The following is a 20740-nucleotide window of genomic DNA, read 5'->3' as shown; positions in this document are numbered from 1 at the left end:
GTGGTAGTTGTTGAGGGCTGACTTGAAGGTGGCTCAGTCAGTGTTGTTCCTGCTGGTACTCCATCTTCTTTCCAGTTGTTTGCATCTGCATTTTAACACGCTCAGTTCCTTGGTGCACCAACTTGCTTGTTTGGTGGGTCTGTGCATTTTGGCTGGTTTGGTGGGGGCGACTCGGTTGGCAGCACTAGTGATCCAGGCATTGAAGTTCTTTACTGCATGGTTCAGGTTGGTGGTTACATTGGGCTGGGTGAGGCTGAGGGCATCAGTCTAATGGTGCTGAGTGACCTTGGCCTCCCCCCTTTTGTTCAGCCATCAAAAAGCATCATGGGTAAGCGCAAACAACCATGTAGCTCAGACATGGGTAAATCCAAAGCTAAAGTTCCTCGTAACTCTGCTTGTATCATTTCATACTTAACTACTGCAGTGGCAGCATAAACGCAAGAAATCCAAAATGCGGAGGAACAGTTGGGTTTGAGGGCTGATCACTTAGGGCTAAGTGTATCCCCAGTTAATCAGCTCTTAAATGCAACCCCTTGTGCGGTTCCAGTGACTCCCATAAAGCAGGTTGAGCTGGCAGAGGTCCCACAGGCTCCACAAAGGGGTCTCAGATTACGGAGGGAAGAAATTTGGGAAAAACGCTTTAACCCGCGGACAACTACTTGTGGCTGCAACCAAAAAGAAAAGGGTAGAAGAGAGGCTCAAAACACTACACGGTCCTGGCCGAATCCCCTCCAGCTTGCGACAAAGGATGTTGCCTAGATTCTGAGCATCTTCTTCACCCAGCTGTGAGACAATTTGTGAAGGACTTACTTAAAACGCACGTGGAGTCACTGTTCTCCACATTTATTGATGACATTTCTAAACTCGTTAAATCGATGGTAGATGGGTTGATGGGGAAATGGCGTATTTAGATACTCATTTGCTGGACATTAAAAAAATAGGCGTGTGACTGTTAATAGGTCTGGTGTACCCACTTCACCAAATATGGTTTCTAATATTAAGGGGGGGACTCGAGGCTGGAAAATCAGACCCCCCCCACAAATTGGCATGGGGTCTCAAGGGAAAGCGAAGCCGGTTTTGAGCACAGGAGTGAGGGAGGTGGGTAGGCCCTACAAGCAGAAGCATGATTGTATACCCGTGGTTAAACAACTGCCTGTGGGACAAGGCAATATACCTATAAGCAAATCTGACAACAGGCTCCAAAATAGCTTTAGACTACATTTACCCCCTGGGGCAACTCCCCTAGTAGCAATATTAATAGGTGTTCCCCTGCTTAAAGAGAATTGTGCCAAACTAACCCAGGAACTCATACGTAAATCTAAATTCTGGTGTAAACAATACTCAGGCAAAAGGGTTCTTGCTTCCACCCACATCATCAAGGCCAGATGGGTGGGCTGGGTGGGAAAGAGGCCAAAACAGGAAGAGGGCGATTGTATTGTTATTAATTTATTTCAGATTGGTATTGCAGGGAAGCTGCTCCAGGGAGTTTCAAACAAGGGCCCCAGGGACATCAATGCTTTGCCGTTGTGCTTTTTTTACCCACCACCTGAGGGGCATCAGGTACATAGTTTGAAAGAGTTGGGGAATTTTGCATCTGACCCGGTGAGTGCCCGTCCAATGTACAGACTAAGTCCAAGGGATGGCCATCCTGCCAAGCCTAACCCCCCCTATTGTTCCAATACCCTTCCCATTGTCAAAAGAATCTTCCAGAGAGGAGAATGGGGAGAATAGTCCTGTCTCTATAAACAGATTCTTCCCCCTGAGCCATTTGAACAATAATGACTGACTGTCGTCTTCCTCCTGACAGCGGAACAATAGTACGGTTGGGTTAAGTAGCGTCAGTCCCCGCTTGAGGTATAGGTCCAGCGAGGGAGATAACTCAAATCTAAGGATACTTAGCTGGAATATAGCAGGCCTGAGAAACAAAAGAGATGATCCCAGGTGGTCTGATTTCCTGAAAGAGTATGATGTGGTGGGTTTACATAAAACGTGGGATCGGGAAAATAGTTTTTGGTTGGATGGGTATAAGACCTACGGAGAACCTGAATGGCCCTCACCTGCAGACAGAGCAAAGGGGGCCTTTTAACTCTCATCTCACTTAAACTGCTAGATATCCATTGTATCATGGATTCTGGTTCCTGCAACTGTTTAGCAATAGAAATAACGCATGCCCACACAATGAAATTGCTTATTGTTAACTTTTATAATTCTTATGAAAGTAATTGTATAAATGAACATCTATGTCATTTAAAATGTTTTTTAGAGGATTATAGGGAGAAGCAAACCACTTTTTATTCAATTATACTCTTAGGCAATTTTAATATTCGTGTATGTGCTATGAATTGTCATGTAACAGATCTCTTGGGTCCTGTAGATTGTGCTAGTTTGCATTTTGAGCACACACAACAAGGAGGGTTTCTGGAGGACCTACTAGCAGAAGCGGACCTCGTACAACATTGTATACATTTGGGAGAGGCCAGGATCCCCACTTTTAAGGCGAAAGGCCGGGATTCTATAATCAACTTTATCTTCATTTCCCCAGGCCTGTTAACTCAGGTGGTCTCCTATAGTGTGCAGTGGTCACACCTTAGTGACCACAACCCCATTTACCTTATATTGAGTCCTGGTTTTGGTGTAATTGGCAAACCTGGGGAAGCCTCCACTGGTAATTGTCTAAAACTATCTGACCAGGGTCGTAGGCTGAAATGGAGTAAAGTAGTACCAAGCCTTTTTTTCCAAGAACTATGGGATAGTGTTGATAAGGACTTGGGGCTTTTCTTGATCGCACCAAGTTTGGGGTAGAAACTCTCTCAGTGTTTAAAAGAATCTGTGAACAGGTAGCCAAAGGTCTTCTATTGCCTAGTAGAAATCGAAAAGATATGGGCGAGAGGTGGTTCGATTGCAATTGCCACGAAGCCCACCGAAAACTATTTATTGCCCTAAAACAGGTACCACAAGATACAGCATCCACATTTAAATATCTGATAAGAACACTGTCCAGGAGTAGCGTTCTGTGGGTAATTCCACCCACATTGGATACCAATTTTGAAGGTACAAAATATACAGGGTGCTTGAGTAATTACAACCATGACAGTGGTAGTATAGGTCTAGTTTTGCCCCCTAACTATATAATTTCTTATATCCAATTAATATTCTACAAATTTTAACATTCTTCTATTTTCAATTTCTTTTTTTCCCCTTTTCCTTTAATTCTTATCCCATGCCTTTCTATATCCTAGGAAGTTATTATATATTCAATTGTTGTTTTGCCCTGACCTATAAAGGATATATGGCCTTAATTTTGGAGGTTGAAATGTATAGTTGATCACATCCCCAAAGCTGAATGATTAGCGAATATAGGACATATAGGGAATCATGTTATGGTAGAGTAGCGATGTACATAATGAAAAACTAACATAGAAATAATGAATTGCAATGATGATGTTGGAATGTATAACATGGATACTGTAAATAATAATAGTTATTTTTCTAGATTAAATTTTGCTAGTATAAATATCGAACTGCTTTTTAAAGAATCTATATGCTATAACACAAAGCACTGACCCGGTTTAGCCTGAGGTACTATTGATGGTTAACTATATGAATATGTAAGCGACTTATAAATATGTATATTTTGATGTCTTTTTTTCTTAGACTAGTGTCACAATGGTTTTTCTTGTCAAATGCAAATGACGGGTCACCTGACGAAGGCCACAGGCCGAAACGCGCGTAGTTCCATTCTTCCGCTTTTGCCTATCTCAAAATTACATCGACTGAACAATTCGTAGTACACTTTTTTCTATCACTTTTATGTCTTGTTTCTTTTTGCACATGTTTGTATACTGTTGTACATGTATCGATTTGTGAATAATATATCAAAAATGGTTTGTATAAATGATCGGGGAAAAAAAGTAATCAAAAATATTTCAAATGAAAAAAATATAATAAAATAAAAAGAATAAGGAATATATTCCCCAAAAATAATTTTTTGTTGAGTATGGTTATATATAAATAATTCCTTTTGTGGTTATTTACATGTCGGTTTTTTAAGTGTTGAATACCTATGACTAAAACTAAGGGCTGGTTATATACATGAGTTTGCTCGATTGTGTTTTTTCTAAAAACCACAAGATAGACCCTACATAGCAGAATTAAGAAAGACATATTAACTTGTCCTAGAATCCCGTAAAGCTGAAATTAATCAAGATGCCTAGAATTACTTACTCTTGGTGGATATTCTTATATTCTTTTCCAGGTATTAACAACTCCCCGTTGGAATGTAATATAACAGAGGATCACTGGTTCACTCATTTTAAACTCACATATGATGACCAGGTTGAGGTGGGAACCCCTGTTCCCCCTTATAAAACACATACTTTTATATTTTGTTTTTAATGAAGAAGAAGTAGAGCTAGCAATTATGCAGATGTCTAGTAATAAGGCTGCCGGTCCGGACGGTGTTCAGGCAGATTTATATAAAATGAACATGACATTCTGTGCAAATATTTTAAGCAATGTTTTTAATGTGGCAAGTCAGCATGGGTTCCCAAGGTCCTGGTTCCAATGTACTATTATATTGATATTTAGAAAGGGCCAGAGAGGTGGCCCACGTTGTTACAGGCCCATATCTTTGATTGACTCTGCTGTGCAAGTGTAAGGGAGAATGATACTCGGCAAACTAACGGAAGGGTTGGTAGACAGTAGTGTACTGTCAAACCTGCAGTTTGGTTTTAAGAAGGTAAGGAGCACAACCGAGCAGTGCTTAAATCTGCAGTTGTCAGCTGGAAAATACACAGTAGCTAAGACCTGGACATTACACCTGGCATTTATGGACCTGTCCTCTGCGTTTGATCGAGTCAATGGATCAAAACTCTGGATACTATTGATTGACATGGGAATGGACCGCTGTATAGTTAACTTCCTTGCAGTGTCATGTAGTTCCTATAAAACCTATATAAGATCTGCGCGTTTAGACAACATACACTGTAGAATTGGTGTCAGACTGTTTCTAGACACCCCCACCGGGTATGCTGGCCTGTGAACCAGCTAGCTCACAGTACCACTATAAACTCCTTTTACCAAGGAGAGAATAGTTATTGGCAACTATCGAACATGACAACCCTGATCCCTCAGGACCTTGGAAACAGTGTACTACTTTTCGCTCAGTCTCTTGTGCTCACTTTCTCTCAGAGAGATATACAGAACAAACGGTATGGACATTTTTCAAAAGCCATTTATTGAACAGTTGTTATTTTAGTGTAAAAAAGGTGTACTGAAACAACCATTAGACAATAACAGATATAAATGATTAGAAGTACTAAGACCATTTTGCTATAACCTTGAATACAGGCAAGTATATAAAACACATGAAAAGAAAATGCATACTCCAACGATGCTACCGTAACTAGATGTACCTAAGTGTACCTAGCATGTATGTAGGCGTTAAGCCAAGAATCCCTCTAGGATAAAGTCAACTTCATTACCTGAAGTGAGAGACCATGAGATCCCGTCTTGGTCTTGAGTCGGACACCCAGCAAGGGATGTTAGACCACTGCGAGCTGGAGTATCCGCATGTAGGAATCTCAGCGTCTTGCATCAGTGTAAAAAAACACAAACACAGGCCAATGGCAGACCCAAGTGGCTGCACTTCACTGCTAAGTTCTTTTTGTATGTGTTGGAATGTGGATTAGTAAAGGTGTGCTAATGCGACTCCTACACCTGCCGTTGTGTGCAAACCCCAACACAGAATAGATACTGGATGTTCGTGGAGTGGTGCACCACCAAGCCGCCTATCCTGATAAGAGACTGACCAGTTCCTTTATAAGAAACATGTATTTATTTCCATGACATAAAAAAATGTAGGTTCCAGCCAACGCGTTTCCTTCAATAGGAATTGAACTTCACCAGGGCTGAAAGGTTACAATATGAACAAAAATAAATAGACATGTACACTCAAATTGACACAAGACAGAAAAATAATTATATGCATGACAAAAAACAGAGACAGATCTAACAAACCATGTGACATATGAAAAGAAGGAACATTTTTGAAAACTAAGAGAACAGGCTCACAATTAACTATACAAGACTTCACTGTAATAACAAACTAAATGTACATGGACAAAAATTACAAGAAACAACAAGAAAATATAAAAGGAAAAAAATCAGGAAATCAAGAGAGGGGGAAGCAGCCCATGTGATCCTTGATAAGCGTGTTAAAAGTGAGCATGACAGTCGGAAGATGCAGGATGCTGCTCAAGTACGCTTACCCTAGGTGAAGGTCTAGTATCGGATAACTGTTTGCATGAGCCGTTATGTGGGAAAGTAATGGGCCATGTATCTAAGAGTCTGTTTACCATGGGGTTAATTAGATATCCCAAATGCATGGCAAGGCCGTTCTACCAGTGGTTGGGTTTGTAGAACATGGGCTGGGCCGAAGCTGGTCTGCTGTTCCGGGACCATAGGCATTGTGTTGGAATAGAAAAAGAGAGGGGAAGAAGAACAAGGGCAGAATATGTCCACATGCACAGGAAATTAGATATGTATGGTAGACTTTGAGATGGAGTGAACAATGTGAGAACAGCAAAACAGTACTTGGAATACACATTTGGATAACATGCGACATCAAAGCTGTAATTACCGATTTTTCCAATAATGGCTCACCACACGATGCGGAAGTCTTGCGAGGGAACGTGGGTGTAAGTGAATCGGATGGTACTTGGCGGTGTGTCCTGTCTCGGCCTCCTTGATAAAGGCCTGGTGAATGTACCTGTGCGATAAGGAAAGGGGAACATGAGGCGTGTGACAGGAAATAAATGCAATGGACCTGCTTGCACAAAGAAACGAGTATAGGTGAGTCAAAGTGACATGTGAGGGAGCGTGCAGGGAGCATGCAGAGGGAAGAATAACCACACAATGAAGTACGGTAGAAATCATGGGTCCCCAGACCTATACTGGGACAGAAAACTGTCTGGTCAAGAAGCAGGAGTCGCCAACGAGGCACATAGAGGGTAGATGCGCTTGTAAAAGATGGCGTGGGTGACAATGAAATAAAATTATAAAAAATAAAATAAAAAAAAATAAAAAACGGGCCTGGCAGGTGAACAAGGAGAGGTAAGAGAGGCCGTGCGGCGGGATACATAATAGACAATTTATGCGAGGCGCTGCTGGTGGGCGAAAAGCGGCAGACTGCGCGTGTGCTCGGCAGGTAATAAGTTGCTGAAATTGATCGTATAGTTGAGGGGAATGCAATCCCCGGCTGGACAACATGCAGTAACGAGGGTGAATAGTATGCGGGCAAGGGCCCTTGCATGACATGGCTGAAAGGCATACCTTAGTTGTGTGATCTACAGCATCAAAAAGCCTGTGTCCGTGGTAAGAGCAAGCACAGTAACTTGGGTGTTGTATATAAGTAGAGCCAAGTACGTGTGAAAAAGAAACAGAAGAAAGACGACCTGGGTCGTCCAGTGGCTAGTGGAAACCTTGATGACTCCACGCTCTACTCTGAGTCCTGCGTGGGCTCTCACTGCTGTGATCCTGGTTACCATGTGTAATGACGGACCCGTCCACGCACGTCACACATGCATGCACCCCGAGGACGGGCTCGCCCAAGGGTATAAATAAAAGGGCGCGAGACCGCTCGGGGTCTTCGGCCCAATAGTATAGCCAGTGTCCGTGTTATCATTTGGGTTCTTATTAGTGTGGCCCACTCCTGCGGCCTAGGTCTGCCCTGACCCCGTGACCCCATCACCACATTGGCGACGAGGCGGTCTGACCCACGCCTCTACCCGATCGTCTGCCCGCCGAAGACCTGGGCCCCGTTCCCATGGCGCTCACGCTTCCTGCATTCAAACCGCTGTCTTGGCCTGGCCGTGTCATCTGCCTGCCGACGGCTGCTGCCGTGTCCCACTGGGCCCACTGGGGTAAAAGGTGCCGTTCGTCGTGCACGGAGTCACGCCAAGGTGAGGCCTGCCCCGCGCGGAGGCAGGCGTGTGTACGCTGCTCCACCCTTGCGCCGCGCCTCCTCCGCCGGCAGGGCCACGAGCCGCTCCGTTGTGCAGCCGCGCCCCGCCAACGCTACAGGCAGAAGAAGCTCGCACTCATCACAGCGTGCATCGAGGTACCGCTTGCACACGCGAAAAGGGGGGAAAGGCAGATTCGGCCCCCGCGAGCCACTGCTGCTCTGGGTATTAACCCATCACTGGGAGAGAGAACGTCACTGCATTCCCGGGCAGTACAGGCAGTAACTGCATGCCGGTTTCTTTTCTTTTCTCCCTACACGTGTTTGGCTTCCAGCCCCTAACCTCGCATTTCACGAGTTTGGACCTCCTCTACAGGGAACTTTGGTCCAGTGTGGTGGCCAGTTCTATACCAAGAGCAACTTCCAGTCCCGGCCTGCACCCCAGCTGCCCTGCAGGTCTCAGCTGCCGACCCAGAACTCCTGAGCCATGCAGGAATAATCAAAAGAGGGAGAGAGGGAAGGAACAGCCGTGCAAAGAGGGCGACTAGGCTCACGCCCGTGCTGAGACCACCTGCGCGTAGCAGAATCCTGCGACACAGGTCAAGTGACTCATACCACGGCCACACCCGGAGAAGTTGAGTGCTCCTGCCGCCCAGGGAGGCGCACCTGGGGCAGCTCCTGCTCCCATGCAGGCCGTGGTGCAAGGCCCCGTGCCACAGCACGCTGCTCACCAGAATCCTGCGCCAGGTCCGGCTGCCCCGCCTTTCGCCTCCGTCCCTGGACACTGCACCGCCGCCCCTCTGCCTCCCTTTAGTGAGCTCTCGGACCCGTCCACTGCAGTCATGCGTTGGCGGTCATGGATTGGTCGTCTTGACCATTACTTCGTGGGGGTCGGACGTAAAAGTGAAGAGATCGCCGCTCATGTGTTAATGGGGTGCAGAGCTGTACGACCTATTCAAGACCCACGGGATAGAGGCAACGACGATGACTACACAGGGGCGGTCGCAGCCCTTAACCGCCACTTTGATCCCCAAATCATTCCAGACTATGAGTGGTTCAAGCTGAGGCAGGCGCGGCAAGGAGAATCCGAAACCATAGACGTCTACTACACCCGCCTGAGGAAACTAGCCACCTCCTGCACACTCCCTGACCAACGGCTAGAAATTCGCGCACAACTAATTCAAGGATGCCGCTCTGTCCCGCTGCGGCGTCTAATCCTGCGACAGCCGGGCATCTCCCTCAACGAGATTCTGGTCCTTGCAATGTCCCACGAACTGTCCAACGCCCGGGCAGATGAGATGGAGGCAGCACTGAATAGACCTGTGGCGGTCCACCGGGCACCGGCCGTTAAGGAAGAAAGGGTGGAGGTGGTCCGCAGACGGCCTCAACAGTCAAGGGGTGCCGTGAAGTCATCACAGGGCCCCGCATGTGGCAACTGCGGCCTAGACCACCCGCCTGGAGGAAGGTGCTTTGCGAAAGAAAAAACATGCTCGCAATGCGGAAAGCCGAATCACTTCGCTAAAGTCTGCCGGAGTGGCGGAGGACAACGGAACACGCCCAGCCCACGTGGCCTTGCGCATGGAGTACGCCAACTGACAATGGAGGATCCAGGCCCCTGCAGCGACAGCTCCCGCACAGGCTTTGACTTTGAGGGAGACGATGACGATGTATTCTTTGTATTTTTCGTTGGTAGGGAAGGCTCCAGGAGACAACCACCACCCATGTGCAAAATCACCGTAGCTGGTTCCCCAGTGCACGCACTGATTGACACGGGGGCGTCGGTCAATGTAATGGACAGCATTCAATACGAGAAGTTGATGCCCCGCCCACCCTTGGCACCGTCCAGAGCGAAGATCTACACATACGATAGAGACAAGCCGCTTCCTCTGCATGGCGTCATGGAGGTGGATGTCGTGAGTGATGGCCGAAAACTGCACACGAGATTTCACGTCGCCGAGGGGAAACGAGGTACCCTCCTAAGCTGCCACACGGCTGAGGATTTAGAGCTGGTATTCTTTGCAAACCAGGTGCACGAGCTGCACGCACGTGAGATGCTCAAAGATTTTCCCATGCTGTTCAAAGGCCTAGGTTGTCTCAAGGGCAAGACCTTCAAGCTACACGTGGACCACACGGTCAGGCCCACAGCGTTGAGGCACAGAAGGGTACCTTTCCACCTGTGGCCGCACGTGGAGGAAGAGCTCTGGAAACTCGAGGACCTTGGGGTGATCGAGAAGGTGTCGGGCCCGACCCCGTGGGTCTCTTCTCTCGTCGTTGCCCCGACGCCGAAACATCCAGGAGCCATTCGGCTGTGTGTTGACATGCGTCTTCCTAATAGAGCGGTGAAAGAGAGCGACACCTGACGCCGACAATGGATGACATCGTTGCGGACCTGAACGGCGCCAGATGGTTCACCAAGCTGGATCTTAATGCGGGGTACCACCAACTGGAGATCCACCCCGAGAGATGGAATATCACCACGTTTTCAACACTCAGCTTCGGCGTTTCCTCTGCAGCGGAGGTATTCCAGAACGCGATAAGAGAGACACTTTCCGAACTGCCGGGCGTGATTAACCTATGCGATGACATACTGGTTTTCTCTAAGACCCTCGAAGACCACCACATTCACCTCAGAGCTACATTACAGCGTCTAGCAGACAACTGGCTCACCCTGCACCAAGCGAAATGCTCATTCTATTAAGAATCAGTAGACTTCTTTGGATACATATTCTCAAGAGATGGTCTGCGGGTTGACCCATGAAAGGCGGAGGCCATTCGCGCTTCCCCGAGGCCCACGACAGCCACAGAAGTCCGAAGTCCACATAATGCGGCCACTTCATCCCCAATCTGGCTTCCCTCTCCGAGCCTTTACGGGCCTCGACGAAGGCTGGGCATCCGTGGGTATGGTCAGCAAAGGAGAATATGGTGTTCCAAGCAGTCAAAGACTCAGACTCATTGATGACAGGTGATGGCATATTTCCGCCCAAACAGGTGCACAGAAGTTGTGGTGGATGCAAGTCCGGTCGGCCTGGGTGCGGTCCTGATGCAAGAAACGGAGTCCAGACACTGGGTGCCGACCGCGTACTCCAGCAGGGCTCTGACGGCCACAGAGATGAGGAATGCCCAGATCGAGCGCGACACTTTCATCTGTATCTCTACGGCCACGAGTTCCGTGTGATCACGGACCACAAACCCCTTGTTCCACTCTTCATGGGCAATGCTAGGCTTGCCCCTCCGCGAATCGAAAGATGGGCTGTGCCGCTGTAGGCATACCGGTTTGAGGTGCACTTTCGACCTGGGGCTGACAACCCTGCCGACTTCCTGTTGAGGCATCCCGGAACAGGTGTGTGTTCACCAGCAACAGAAGACGTGGATGATCTCGCAAGAATCGTGTCCTGTCGCGGTCACTCTGGAAGATATCGGGAAGGCGACGGCATTGGATAAGTGCCTCGTGAGTGTAAAGACCACACTGACAAATCGGAACTGGAGGCGCTTCTTGGACGGAGACAGCTCCCTCACCACAGAGGAACAGTGCTTCCAACAGCAAGCATGGAGGGCTCAGAGCGGGCTCAGTGAGGGGCCCCACGGGGTTGTGCTGCGGGGAACTTCGACCGTGATCCCGACAAGCTTACAGAAGTAGGTTGTCCGCCTGGTGCACCAAGGGCACCAAGGTGCATTCAAGACCAAGGCCAGGCTCAGAAGCAAGGTGTGGTTTCCAGGAATGGATTTGATGGTAGAAGAGGTGGTGCGCAACTGTCATTCATGCACCATCATGAGTGGGGACCCGGCTCCACACCCAGTGATTACCGATGATCCATGTCCGGACCCGTGGGCCAAGCTGAGCATCCCGATGGGAGAAGCACACTTGTACTCATCGATGCGCACTTGCATTTCCCCGTTGTGGAAGTGGTGCCCTCAACAGCATTCGCCCATGTCAAGGTGGTACTGGATTGCACGTTTGCGATGATGGGCCTGCCCGAAGAAATAGGATCGGACAACGGTCCACCTTTCCAGGGCAGAGAGTTTCAAGCATACCTGGCATCCCATGGCATCAAACACAGGAAAATCACCCCACAATGGCCTCAGGCCAACGGGGAGGTCGAAAGGTTTATGCGCACTCTAAACCGGGCGCTCAGGATCGGAGTGGAGTAAGGCGAGGATGCCGAGCAATGCCTCTCGCAATTTCTGGGCGCGTATTGCCAAACCCCACACTGCACCACCCGGTGCGCTCCTGCACTCTTGCTGTTCAAGAGAGTTCCCAGAGACTATGTTCCGGCAGATCCGTCCTGGAGTCCCCCGGAACTGGACCAGAGTGCCGCGCAACAACGGAGGAGGCTGTCCAATGACAAGGCAAGTCAAGCCTGAAGAGCCCACCCCATGGACATTGTAGTGGGGGACCGGGAGATATTGAAAGACCGGTACCCGAACTGGAAATACCGCACCCCGTATGAACCCGAAGTGTGGGCAGTGGTCAACACCCAAGGAACAATGGTGTCTGTCATGCGAGGCACCAGGGTAGTAACAAGAAACAGGTCAAGGTTCAAGCGAGTCTCCAGGGATCTGGAGGCTGGTGGTCCGTTGGTCGATGAACTGGAATGGAACGAAGACCCCGCGGCTGCTGAGCCTTCAGTGGACCAACAGGAGAACGCGCAAACACCGACGCGGAGCAAGCCAGCAGATATGAACACCAGCCGGAGAATGGAAAGGAGTGGACCCAGTCCTGACACAAGTTCTGGAGAGGTGGAAGAACAAAAGAACTCCCGGAGCCAGAGGTATGGTCTCCGGCCAAATCCGACTCCCAGCCAGAGACTAAGAGACTTTACGTGGTGTGCAAACAAGATCTGAATTTGCCCTCCCGAAGATGTCCTTTGTATCTGAAAGATTGGAGGGATGTAATGACGGAGCCACCCGGCCCATCCACGCACGTCACACACGCACGCACGCACCCCTGAGGGCAGGCTCGCCCAAGGGTATAAATAAAAGGGAGCGAGACCGCTCGGGGTCTTCGGCCCAATAGTATAGCCTGTGTCCGTGTAATCATTTGGTGTCTTATTAGTGCGGCCCACTCCTACGGCCTAGGTCTGCCCTGACCCCGTGACCCTGTCACCACACCATGGTGACCCTTGAGTGGTGCGTTAAGAACACGATATGAGAAAAGTATAAACAGAATGGCAATGACCAAAAATATAATAAAAATAAAAAGTAGATGACACATACAAATTAGTGTGTCAAGATCGTGAACATACTCCAGGAAATGGGATGAAGACCACTGCAGAGTAATAGGCATTGTACCAAGAGAAATGGGCAAGAGGAATTTGAATGGCACCAAACCGTGCGTGTGATAGTGGAAGCTGCAAAGGTGGTTTTTAGAAATAGGCCATATGCGAGGGTCATAGGTAAGGTCGCGACTTCTGGGGGGTGTTTGGAAAATCACGAGCGTAAAAATGGGCGTGGAACCGAGGGAAACAAGAACCTGGCGATTGGAATCCGAATAGCAACAAAACTGCACGTGTGATAGAGAAAGCTACAATAGTGGAATTTGTAAATAAGCCATATGAGAGCTGCAATGGTAGTATTTGGAAATAAGCCACATGCAAGGGTCATAGGTAAGGTAAAGATTTCTGTAGGGTGTTCAGAAAAACAACAAGCGTATATGATGGAGATGGCACCATGGGTAGGTGAGGCAAAATATGAAGTGACATTGTAAGAGAAAGCAAAGTCAATTTGAATAAATCACGTTGAGCAGCTCGTTGCCCGCTGTAGGAGAGTAGGGTCTGTTTTCCTATGGTCACCCCAATTTTTTGCTTTTTGCTTCACTGGTTTTCGACATAATGTGGCTGTGGGCCTGCTAATCAGACCCACAGCCTGCTGTTCTCTCTCTAAATTCACAGACATGTACTTTAGGTACAGCACCAATTTGGTACTGGACACCTTATCAGCCCCTGTACAGTGTACTATAGGTACCCAGGGCATAGGTGCATCCAAGGCCTACGAGGGGCTGTAGCATATCTTTTGCCACCCCTGGCTGGCCATTCAAATAGACAAAACTGGCTTATCACTCAGCTGGGGCAAGGTGGTGTAATCACCCCTTGCTTAGATATAGTATACCTATATCTAAACGGATTGGTGTCACTACAACGCATGCTTTTACCACGCATGCCTTTACAACGCGGTTTTTACCACGCAGTCCATTACAACGCATAATGCTTTTAGGCGCTGGATAGTCAATTATTTAATTTACTATTCCAACTCCAGTCCCCGTGGATAGCAGGGAAGGTGTTGGATAGTATATTAAATACATTCCCTATCCTAGAGCGCCCCCCAGCGCATTGCGTTGTAATGGTTTGCGTGGTAAAAGTTGCGATGTAATGGTAGTGCGTTGTAAAAAATTCGTTGTAACCGTGCTACACCATCTAAACCTATATCTGGACACATATATGCCTATCAGTCACTCCTATGGCAGGCCTTAACAATCCTGGAGGCAGAGTGCTTGGTTTTATGTGAGATGGTGCTCTAGCATGAGCTGAGCCTGTCTGCAGCTTTTGGAACCATTTCCTTATAGCTGTTCTGGGATATTGCCATACCATATACTCTTAAGTGCATTATAATCCTCGCGGTTATTGCTCACTTTGGATTGGCTTTATCAAAACATGTCGTGTAAGGTGTCATACACTTTGGAATACTACCCCCTCGCCAGTTTCTGGTGACGGGGGTAGCATTCCACCCTTCTAGAGGGAAAAGACATGTTACTTTACTTAAACGCGGTTAAATCTAACCAGAGCCTCAGCATCACAAAATGGATGCTGCCGCCACAGACACGGGTCTTGCCTCCTGCTGCTGACCGAAACTCCGGCAGGGGAGGCCTGGACAAAAGGTTTCCTGTCACAGGGAGGTATTACACCACCCCAGACAGGAGATAGTGGATTGAGCAGGCAGGGCGAGTGAAACTAGACACTGCCTGGGGCGCACAAGGCTCCCCATGCATAGCCCAGTTCAAACCGGTGCTGGGACACTCCAGTCCCAGCTCAGGCGCGAAACTGGACAAAGGGAAAGCGGTGAAACTACCCCCTTCCTGGGTCCCACCCATAGGAGGGACCTAGCAGGTAATCCAGCCCCTTGATTTGGAATAAAGGTAGGAGCTGTGCCCAGGAGCATTAGATTATCCTGACTGAAACTTTGATACAGAACTCTGGACCCTTCGACATCCCACTCGATGTGGAAGACTGAAGAATCTCCCTTGTGGTCAAGGAGTGACCACCCTGTGCAAACAGGCACCATGCAGCGCCCAATGGTTTGCTTTGTTGCAGTTCCCGCTAGAACTCGAGCAACAGAGATCAACAAGACCCAGCTTCCCTAACTTCTAACAGCCTGATCCACAGTCCCAGCGAATCTGAGACCCGTGGAGGTGACGTGAGACGTGGGGACGGCCATCTTGAAAAGTCTGTGAAGTGCTTACCGTGCAACTCCTCAGGCATCCTCAAAGCTGTGCATTGGGGTCTGAGAAGCCACAGCCCCGAGCAGCTCGTGCACTTAAGATCACCCCTCCACACTCACGGAGTGCTGCGTGGGGCCCTTTTGCATTTTCCTGCTTGATGCATCTGTCTGGTCACTTGCCCATTGGCTAGTGGCCCCTACAATGATGAAACTACAAAACTACTCTGCTAGTCTGGTTGCTCCAGAATGGCCCTCGCTCTCCTGAAAAGGAGCAACCTCTCTGACCTTGCTGGTCCGAGTAAGACGCGATCTTCAATTCCTGCTTAGGTTGCATTTGCCAAGGCCTGTTAACTCTGATCCAGAAGCCAACACCGCCAACAGCGAGAACCTTTGTAAAACAGCTTGTGATCCACTCCTGGACATCCTCGATGCCCCAGAGTCCACGTGGCAGCGGAGACAAGCTTCTCAACAACCACCTGATCTTGCCCAACATCGCCTGGTTCCTTCCTGGTTCCATCCTGGTCACTGGCTAGTGACCCAGACTCTGTCCCCTCTGCTTTCAGGCTTCGATCCACCCTTGGATCCAACCGGACTCTTCTCTCCTGGCCGCCTGCAGCCTTTTCATCTCCAGGCTCCATAGATCTCCACGACGAAACCCAACACACTTTGGCACCTATGCACCCGCTTCCTGTGGGTGAGGTAACGATCTAACGCCAGTGCTCCTGTAGTGGTTTACACCTCTGGTGTCCTAGGTTAAAGTGGTTTAATTCTATTCCAGTCGGAAGACTTCCAAAACAGTAACTTTCTAACTTTTACGCGCCATTGACTTTGCATTGGTGCATGCGTGTGCTTTAGGCACTGCACCCGTGTCCCGCGGGCCTCTCCTGACTTCATCACTGTTAGTCCCGAGTAGTCCCAACAATTCACAAGGCCCTAGGCCCTACCATTGTTTGAGAGGTGGTACTTATACCACTATTTTAGTATATGGTTAGAGTGGCCACCGGGCTTATCCAAAATTGTGCAACTTGTGTATATTTAACTGTGATTTTGTTTAAACGCTTGTGCCTCTGCACTGATAAAGAGTACAGAGGATTATTCTAGTAATAAATACATATATTTTTATAATATATAACTTGTGTGGTGTCCTTTCATTTGGTATTACAGGATTGCATATGGTAAAACAGCTGGCTTCACATGCCCTCTTGAGTTAAGCCTGACTGCTTAGGTCTATGCTACCCCTAGGATAGCTAGTCTATAAGGTTGACTTACAACCACCACCATAAGGGATTTTTTGGACTGATGCAAGGTGCCCACAGAACTGTGGACATCATACATCAGGCCAACTTCTCACATTGGTGGCAGCGGTGGGATTTGAACTTGCTGTTGTTTTACCATTGCAATCTTTATATCATTTGAAAAATCACATTGAGTACTATAGGTACATATAAACAAAGCTTACATACTTAAGTTCTACTGAACTTAGTAGTTGTAGATTAAAGGGCTTAGCACACCCTGACTACAACTCACTAGCAAGGTTCCAGCAGGAAAACACATAGTGTAGGTAAGTGCACCACTTACAACTCACTAGAGTTATGTCTGGCACAGGTGAGCAACTCAGTGCTCTGCCTGTGACAGGTGTCCTTGCCAAGGCACCTTCCAGCTATGACAAATTCAGCTACAGAGACTTGAGTGCCTTGTGCGGTACAAGGGGGCTGAAAAAGGGTCACAACCCTACCATTCCCATCCTGATAGGAATCCTAGAGAAGGATGATCTTGAGAAGTCTACTGCGGGCCCCTCAGGTAATTCAGGAGAAGGAGTAAACCCCCCAGAGAATGAGAACACCACCCCAGAGGTGGAAGATGAGGAGGTAGATGAGGATCTAGACTCAGATGATCAGGGGGATATAGAGGTCCAGGTTAGGAGGCTTAGCCAAGCTAACTTGAACCTACATGGGGATGGAGAGGTGAGCCACCTCCCCAGACCCAATAGCAGAATACTTTCTAGCAATAGAAGAGAGAGATCCCTTTCAAGGGAATCTAACCTTTCTAATGCCTCAAGAAACTCTCAAAGGGGAATGACTTCCCCTCAGAGAAAATAGCATACGGCCAGGATGAGGGCTGTCAACCTCCAGATAGAGAGGGAAGAGATATCCCTGGCCCAAACTAAACTTGCTTTAGCAAGGGAATATAAATTGAGTGGAGAATCCACTGGTGGCAGCATTATTCCTAAAGAGAAAGACAGGTCCTATGACAATAGAAACCTGACAAAGATTGTGCCCCCCTACAAGGAAGGGGATGCCATCCACAAATGGATGACTGCTCTGGGGAGAGCCTGCATGGTACAGCAGGTTCCTCAAGACCAGTGGGCAGCAATCTTATGGTACTCCTTTCCTGAGAAAGGGAGGAATAAGCTCCTCACTGTTAGACCTGAGGATGCTAAAAACTACACTGTCCTGAAGAGTGCTCTTATTGATGGGTTTGGCCTAACCTCTGAGCAATACAGGTTGTTGTTCAGAGATACCCAAGAAGCTCAGACTCAGGACTGGACTGACTTTGTTGATTGTGCCACTAAGGCTTTGGAAGGTTGGTTGCTGGGAAGTAAAGTTTCAGACTATACAGGATTGTACAATCTAATAATGAGAGAACAGATCCTTAATAATTACCAGAACCAGTTGTTGCATCAACACCTGATTGACTCAGATCTGACCTCTCCCCAAGAATTGGGAAAGAAGGCAGACAAATGGGTCAGAACCAGGGTTAAGCAGAAAAACCAGAGCCAAGGAGGTGATCAAACGAAGGCAGACCAGAGGGGTGGAGATAAGAAATAAAAAGACCAGAAGTCTTCTTCAGGCCCCCAAAATAATTCTAAAGAGGGGGGGTCCCAAAATGGAAACAAAAAGAAGAAGAATGATGGCCCAAAGAAACCTTGGTGCAATACCTGTAAATCAGTTTCACACTGGGGTAGTGAATGCACCAAGAAAGCCCCAGTACCTACCACTGCAGCCCCTAAGGCACCTGTATCCCTTAGACAGTCAGCAGTGGTGGTATACAACCCAAGGCTTTAGTGGGGTTAACCCTGGGTACTGGGATGGAGTCTGGCCTATTCAGAATCCCTACTCAGGCAGTTCTGCTCTATGATGTGGACATGGCTATGTCCACTACTGTGAGTCCCAATGCTTTGGGCAAATATAGGCAGACACCTTTGATCAATGAGAAAATGGCTCAGGCCTACAGGGACACATGTGCCAGTGTCACTATGGTAACACTTAACTTTGTGGACCCTGGACAAATTGTACTAGGTGAGAATTACCTAGTGACCAATGCTAGCAATGCCACTACTACACATAGTGTGGCGGTTGTTAACTTCTCCTGGGGAGGGGTAAATGGCCTCAAGAAAGTTGTTGTGAGTGCAGACCTCCCAGTTGACTGTCTTTTGGGCAATGATCTAGAGGATTCCTTATGGTCAGAAGTGGAGTATAGGACTCATGCAGAGATGCTAGGTATTTCAGCGCATGTCCTTGCTGTAACCAGGTCCCAGGCCAAGAAGTGCCTACCTGAACCTGTGGTGGATCTTGAAACTATAGACCAACCACAACCCAAGAGAAAGAGCAAGAGGGTTAAGGCAGTGCCTTCCACCTTGCCCCAGGTTGAGGATCAGCCCTCTCAGGAGGATGATTCTGTGATCCAAGAGGAGACTGTCCTGGAAGAACTTGAACCTGATCAGGTTGAGTTTCTGGGGACAGGGGGACCCTCAAGGGCAGATCTGGGGCAGGCTCAGTTAACTTGCCCTTCTCTTGAACCCCTCAGACAGCAAGCTGCTGCTGAGGCTGCTGGGAGTGCTCAAGGTACCCATAGATTGTATTGGGATGATGAGCTCCTTTATTCAGAGGCTAGAGACCCCAAGCCTGGTGATACCAGGAGGTTGGTAATACCTCTTCAATTCAGGGGCTTCCTTCTCACCTTGGCCCATGAAATTCCTCTAGCAGGACACTTAGGCCAGAACAAGACTTGGGATAGATTGGTCCCTCACTTTCACTGGCCTCACATGTCAGAGAATACCAAGGAGTTTTGTCGCTCCTGTGACACCTGCCAAGCCAGTGGCAAATCAGGTGGCACCACAAAGGCCCGCCTAATACCACTACCTGTGGTGGGGGTGCCCTTTGAGAGAGTTGGGATAGACATTGTTGGACCAATGGATCCCCAAACAGCATCTGGGCACAGATTTATCCTGGTGGTAGTGGATCATGCCACCAGATACCCAGAGGCATTTCCCCTGTGGACCACAACAGCTCCTGTTGTGGCAAGGGCCCTACTTGGAGTTTTCTCCAGAGTGGGCTTTCCAAAGGAGGTACTTTCAGACAGAGGTACCAACTTCATGTCTGGATATTTGAAAGCAATGTGGAAAGAGTGTGGAGTGAACTATAAGTTCACCACACCCTACCATCCACAGTGCAATGGGCTTGTTGAAAGGTTCAACAAGACCCTAAAGGGAATGATAAAAGGGTTACCTGAAAAGCTAAGGCGAAGATGGGACATCCTTTTACCCTGCCTACTCTTTGCTTATAGAGAGGTCCCACAGAATGGGGTTGGCTACAGCCCTTTTGAACTTTTGTTTGGCCACCCTGTAAGGGGTCCACTGTGTCTTGTGAAGGAAGGATGGAGGTTACCTCTCAAAAAGCCCAAGCTTGATGTTGTGGACTATGTACTTGGTCTCCGCTCCGGGATGGCTGAATACATGGAGAAGGCAACCAAAAATCTGAAGGCCAGCCAAGAATTACAGAAAGCTTGGCATGACCAAAAGGCTGTTCTAACTGAGTACCAGCCAGGGCAGAAGGTGTGGGTGTTGGAGCCAGTGGCCCCAGCAGCTCTCCAAGACAAATGGTCTGGACCTCACACCATACTGGAGAAAAAGGGAGAGGTCACCTACTTGGTGGACCTTGGCACCCCTAGGAGCCCCCACAGGGTGCTCCATGTAAACAGAGTGAACGCATATGTGGACAGGGCAGACATGTGCTTGCTCATGGCAACAGATGGGGACCAGGAGGAAGAGAGTGACCCTCTCCCAGACCTGTTATCCCAACACCCTGATGATGGTTCAGTGGATGGATTAGCCTTGGCAGACAGCCTCTCTGACCAGCAGCAATGGGACTGCAGACAGGTTCTGCAGGCTCACAGACATATGTTTTCTCTCACACCCAGTCAAACTAACTGATGCACCCATGAGGTGGACACTGGTGACAGTCTGCCTGTGAAGAATAAAATCTACAGGCAACCTGACCATGTCAGGGATTGTTTAAAGGGTGAGGTGCAGAAAATGCTTGAACTTGGAGTTATTGAGCCATCAGAGAG

This window comes from Lissotriton helveticus, chromosome 8 (assembly GCF_964261635.1).
Source record: "Lissotriton helveticus chromosome 8, aLisHel1.1, whole genome shotgun sequence".
Classification (NCBI taxonomy): domain Eukaryota; kingdom Metazoa; phylum Chordata; class Amphibia; order Caudata; family Salamandridae; genus Lissotriton; species Lissotriton helveticus.
This window is presented reverse-complemented; position numbering follows the sequence as displayed.